The following is a 6,525-nucleotide window of genomic DNA, read 5'->3' as shown; positions in this document are numbered from 1 at the left end:
AGATCATTCTCTCTCTTTCTCACCCTCCTTGTAGCTTAATGGCACCCTCTGTCCCTCTTCAATTCCTCCCTTTGGACTTCCTCTTCCTTTCCTACTCCTCTTCCACTAGCAATAGCTTAGCCTTTCCCCCTTCTCCCTCTCTACATCTTCCACTATGATGGCGCCCTCTTTCTTCATCACGATTCCTCCTACTTCAACAAACTCCCTATCACAATTTCTTCTTCCTTTTTTGAATGACCTTATTTAAAATAAATTACCCTCTAAAGCTCTACTCCTCCCAAAGAAGATGGTGCCCCCTTCTTGCATTGAATGGTTTTGTGTCAATGATAATGTTGAGTTATGAATTACAATTGACCCTCTATCTTCTACCTCGAGACTAATTCCCCGATCTCTCTCTTAAACGGTTGCCATAAAAATGACGGGGAACATGAAGAGGTTGATGACAAAGGAAAATGGTGATATGAAAATTAGTAATTATTCCCTCTCTCTCTTCCATATAATGGTCCCCTATTTGATATGAATCGTCCTTCATAAGAGTTTTCATCCTTGAGTACCCATTCCCCATTATCAAAATTTCCAAGAGCCCAAGTTCCACAATACTGGCTCATGCTCTCTTTGAAATAACATGTACCCACACCATGTCTTTTATCATCAAACCAATCACCTTGATACATATCACCATTTGCATATGTATAAATCCCATAACCTTTTTGTACCAGCTTTCCAAGATCCATCATATGAACTATTGTCATGATATTCTTTTACTCCAAGACCTTTCTTAAGATTGCTACCATATTGTCCATCATAAACTGCCCCATTCGCAAACTTGTAGACACCATGCCCTTGCTTCTTTCCCATGTCATATGTACCTTCAAATGTGTCTCCATTTGTGTAGTTGGCAACTCCATGTCCATGTGGTATGTGATCAATGAGCTCACCACTCCAAATATATTGTAACAATCATGCATTGGCTTTAGCAAAATAATCCAGATAGATCATTCCCTGTGAAAACATTTCCTCTAAAGAAGATTGTCTTAAAAAACCATGACATGTTCCCCTTCTTCCTATTGCTCATCATGCAATGGCCTCATTCTTTCCTAATTTCCAATTTTACCTCCAATTCATTTATTTTCCCCCTCCCTCTAAACCTTGTAATGGATGTCTTTAAGGACTTCGACATCTAATGGTACAATTCTGCATTATTGACCACCAAATCACATAGAGGGTGGGAGGTATCTGTAGAGGGTTCATGCATCAAACCCTTAAAAGAATAAGGGTGTGTCAAATGATCCTCACAATGAGCTCATAGAGTGTAACACTTTGGCTTGGTGGCCCGAGCAAGGATACTTTGGATCAGGATTTATCCATAACACCACCTTTCTCCCGTACAAAAGCTTCCTTGTGTCAACATCTCCTGCTAGACTACAAAGACACGGCCTCCAAAAATAGCAACAACAAGCACCGCTTCTGCATTAAATTAATGGAAAAAGTTGGTAACAATGTGCCAATTGTGTACAATTTTGCTAAAAATTTTGCAATAGTAGGCATTGTTTCGGTGTTGTCATTTCTCCCCCACTTAAATGCGAAGTGTCCTCACGAGCACATCTTCACGAACATCCAGCATCGCGAACACAGCTACCACAAGCACTGTGATGCAACCTCAAAAGAAAAATATACTCTCCCTCACTTAATTGTGAAGCGTCCTCATGAGCACAACTACAAGAACTGCAAAAACCACACATAGAAAACTAGTAGCCACCCACTGAAAAGATAGGAAAATATTCACTGGTGTCATATTAAACAAATAGTTTAGTTAAGTTATATAAAAACTTGTGCATACTAACATTTCCTTAATCACTCTCCCCACTTAAGTGCATAACATAGCTTCATCTAGGGCATAGAATATACCAAAAGGGAAGCTTTCTAGAGCCACTAAACAACAATAATACCTCTAGGCAAAGCCTCACGGATAAGGTCCATGCCTAACAAAGAACCCAAACAAAGAAAGCTAACATTACGACACCAAATAGGACTCCTATGGTTTAGCTGCTAGCCCTCCATGTTCTACTAGAACAACTAGTCAATGGTCCCTAACTTCCAACTTGTCAAGAGTGTTTGTTTATTTGTTTTCGTTTTTATTTTTAATAGTAGTGGCTTTCTTCAATGCCAAAAGAGTATATACATTGGTTCTCCTTCCCAAAAGGTCCCACCCCAAAGAGATGCAAGGCATCGGACGCAGGGCACCCATCAAGGAAATCCCTACAGCCTACCAGGACCTCAGAGGCGATGGTTATCTTCTTTTGGTGGGGTTTTTTTCTTTTCTTTTAACCCTGCAATCTCAGGGCATTTTTCTTTTCTTTTCTTGTCTTTTATTTCTTTCTTTCTTTCTTTCCTTCCAAAGAATAAATATATAGACTCTTCCAAAATTTAATTATTTGGATTGGAATTTAAGTGGTTTTTTTTTTGTTTGTTTTTACATGATAAACTAGAAGGCTAAGAATGCATCACTTAATTGAATGATCTAACATTTCAGCTCAACAACTTTGCTCGAGGAATCTAATCTAACACATAATACTAGTCACTCTTGCTAGGCAAATGATAAGTAAAGATACTCATTAGTGCCGTATCTCTCGTCCACTCTACTCCTAGTGAAAATTTCGTGGAGAGAACCTTGTTATTCGGCTACCCCCACATATCGCTAGAAAAGCAACAAAAAGATAGGGAAAAACTCTAATGGATTCCCAATCAGACTTCCATACAATGATATTCACAATGTCATGCACACACATCACCCCCGTTCAATCACTCTCTGGTGCTAAAGCCCCATCCCACGTGGGTGGACTCTCATATAGACTGAATTGGTTATATATGTCTTTCGGTGTATTTGTGTCTTAAAAATTGAAATTACCTAACCATGTGAAGACTAACGAAAATAAAGTGTGCTAAAACCTAAAATGTAAAGGTATCAACTAAATCAAATGTGTTTTTGTTTTTCAAAGTATTATTTGTTAAATTGTATGTTTTTTCAAATATGTAGAATAAAGTAAACCCTAAAATACTCTAAGAAAACAAAATATCTAAACTAAAATCTTCAAACTCCTTAAGATCTTCTACTACAAACAATAGCGGAGATACCTACTTCGTCACTATGTTCAAAAACTTACGCAATTGATCATGCATTTCTTTTGTCATCCCATAAACACAAAAATCGTCTTAAAAAACTTCCATCCATTGTCGAAGAAAATCTTGATAGGCCGCAATCATAACTCTTTGAAATGTCACAGGTGCATTACATAAGCCAAAAGGCATTACTTTATAAGCTTATGTACCCCATTTAGAAGTAAAAGTAGTTTTGGATTGATCTTCAGGATGAATCAACACTTGATTGTAGCCACTAAACCCATCCATGAAAGAATATAGCTCATGGCCTGCAACTTTATCAAAAACCTAATCTGTAAATGGCAAAGGAAAATTATCTTTACGTGTTTTGCTATTCAGCTTTCTATAATCAACACAAATGCGAATCTTCTTACTATTCTTCTTGGGTACTACTACAATAGGGGAAACCCATTCACTATATGCAACACGATAAATAAATCATGCATCTAAAAGTTTAGTAATTTCAGTTTTGACCAATTCTGCATACATAGGATTTGTTCATTGTTGGCGTTGACATACGGGTTTTGTACCTGGTTCTAGATCAATATAATTCTGACAAAGTTTAGCTTTAATACCTTTAAATTAATTATAAGACCAAGCCAATTCCCCAACATGTGCTCATAATACCTCCTCGAACCTTTCTCGATCTTGGGATTCCAATTGAGTGTCTAGATTCAAATATTTCCCTTTTGCCATTTCTATTCTAACTACTTCCACTTCAGGCTCTTCAAGAAACAAAGAGGCTATTTTCCAAGGGTTGGTCGTAGGTATACCCTCAAATATCCCCATTGATACATTTTCAAGAAAACTATTCCTGACACTCGATTCTGGTTCTTCTTTCCTCCCATTCACAGAATGTACCAAAGGTACAGTCATATAAGGAACAATAGCGAGATCATTTTGAATACCCTCAGTCATTTCTATCATATGGACATCCAATAGATTTGGAAATAGCTTACTAGTATGACTTCATTTCCCTTTACTCCAACCATGAAAAATAGGCTTCAAATTTATATTATACTTTGTCGTGAACATGGTATTTATAGAACCTATCATCTGAAAAATCTACTCTTGATCACATGGGTATTGATCATGTAACTTACGCTCAATTTACGGCTATTGATGTAAGATCATATTGTTCTTTTCTAAACATTCTTGATCATCTAAACTCCAAGACCATTAGTTACCCTTAAGCTTAAGAATTAATGAATGCATATCCTCATTTTCCTTACCTTGAATTTGACAACCCAAATAATGTATGAATTGTTTAAGTTTTGCAAAATCCCTAGGTGTCGCAAGTTCAAACCGTCTAAGTTGTGGTTCCTTTCCATCCCCATAGATAGTAAAATCCATCACCCTTTCTTTGGGATGAGGTAATACAACCTCTGGCATATTTTGCATATTGATCTTAGCGGATTTAAATTGGACTCGTTGGTAACCAGATAGTGGTCCCTTAGAACAATGATACATCTTCTGTGTAGTTCCATTGAAGCGCTTAAAGGGATGATACAACCAAGGAGCACTAGTAAGGTTTTTCCCTCAAATTTCTGGTTCAAAAAGACACTTAAACTTATCTTTTTCCCAAAACTAGTTAGTCTTTTCATATTCGTCCCAATAGTTCTTATCTATATATAAATCTTGTTCCATCTATAACTCCCCACTACTAAATTTCAATCTCTGCTCCTCTAAACACAACTCTAGAAGTGAAATTTCATCTAGATATCACCTTTCTCTAAATTAAAATTTTGCATTTTCCTTTTGTAACTCAGTGATTTTCTTTCTCTTTTCAACCCTACACCATTGGTTCTCACTCTTAGCAGCCATATTTGACTCTTTCAAGCTCCTGGCTTCCGCGACAACCTACCCGGCCCATTTGGGTACCTTCAAAGCATTCCTTCAAAGGTATTGAAGCATTATTTTGAGTGTTTATTTCAATTTGTAGGGTATAGCTCCAACCATTGGAGCTCCCCCATTCATATCTTGGCTCTTGCCTAATTAGGCTTGACAAGGCTTTGTGTAGGCCTTCTTTTAGTCCTACTTGAGTCCCCCCTTCCACCCCATTAATGTCACATGGACCATAGCATAACCAACAACATCAACCTTGTTTGGGCTAGCTTGAAGACCTGCAAAAATTTGTTTTTTTCTTCAGCCCTCCCTTGGCACTCATTGGTAGCCTGAAAATACTTCATTTGGCACTTGGGAACACCCCCTTGATGCTCGGCATCGTTGGTTATCATTGGCATTGATTTGTGGATTGATTTACCTTAGTCCAAGACTGTTCTTCACAGTCCATAAGCAGTCACAAACAATGTTACATCAACACTTTATGTTTGTGCTTGGTTGGCATTGATATTTAATGCTCGGTTGGTCTCGAATGGTCCCCGAATGTTAGGTAAATGTATGCCTATTGATTGGACATCATTTGGAGATGATTTAGTGGCCTAAAATACACATTTTTACATAGTAAATCATTGCTATACACTCTAGGGCTGAAGCTTATTTAGTCACTTTACGCTTTGTCCCAAGTGTTTCAAATGACTATTGGGATGCAAATGAAGGTTGGAAAATGCTTTGGATGGTTCCGCAATATATTTTGAGCCTTTTTTTAGGTCCATATTGGTTGGAATTTACTTGACATTGGTCTACACTGGCATGCTTTGTGACAGAGGTTATACATATCATCTATGTATGACTTGTTGGTACATGCTTAATGCTTATGTTACCTACACATGCTTGTTACATTGTTTGGACTTGAATGCTACTAGAGATTTGTTTGGGATTGACTTTGGATATTTTGGAGCTTATTTTGGTCTTGCTTTGGCTCATTAGATACTGATTGGGATGATCTTCATGACATTGGATACTATCATTGGATACTTGATTGCTCATATGCTCTGGATGTTTTACTAATGTATGATCTTGGATACTCCATCACTGGTGCTCTTACATGCTTTGTTTGAGCTTATTTTCTTGACACTTACAACTTTTGTGCCAATAGGAGCATCTTTGTACGCTTATCAGACATTGAGTAGTGCGGGTTATGCATTTTGAGATTTTCAATCTTTGATATCGAGATCTCCTCGTGGATGATGTATGGTTGATATACCTTGCTCTGTGTAGATGTACTTGGGCTGATTCAGCTTTGTATTCACTGAGTAGACACCGACTTCTGTCAAGTCTTAGTAGTGGTATATACCTTTTTCCTTGTTGATTGGGGGGTGTACCGACTTTACCGACGGACTTTTTTTGACATGCTTGGGTATTAGCTCATGTCAATTTGACTATTACATACTTGTTTATGCCCACTTGATGCTGGTTTTGCATTGACAATTAGTGATTGACTTTGAATATTGGGTTTTGCCTACT

General features: G+C 37.6%; 1 pseudogene; it reads right to left on the bottom strand.

Moving 5' to 3' along the window:
• Nucleotides 1-467: 467 nt before the first annotated feature.
• On the bottom strand, nucleotides 468-6,048 carry LOC148035517 (uncharacterized; annotated as a pseudogene).
• Nucleotides 6,049-6,525: the final 477 nt, after the last annotated feature.

The sequence above is a fragment of the Lygodium microphyllum genome, chromosome 5 (genome assembly GCF_053477565.2).
Source record: "Lygodium microphyllum isolate KBCC chromosome 5, Lygodium_microphyllum_v1.1.10, whole genome shotgun sequence".
Taxonomy (NCBI): domain Eukaryota; kingdom Viridiplantae; phylum Streptophyta; class Polypodiopsida; order Schizaeales; family Lygodiaceae; genus Lygodium; species Lygodium microphyllum.
Note: the sequence above shows the minus strand (reverse complement) of the source record. Positions and strands in the feature narration are given on the sequence as shown.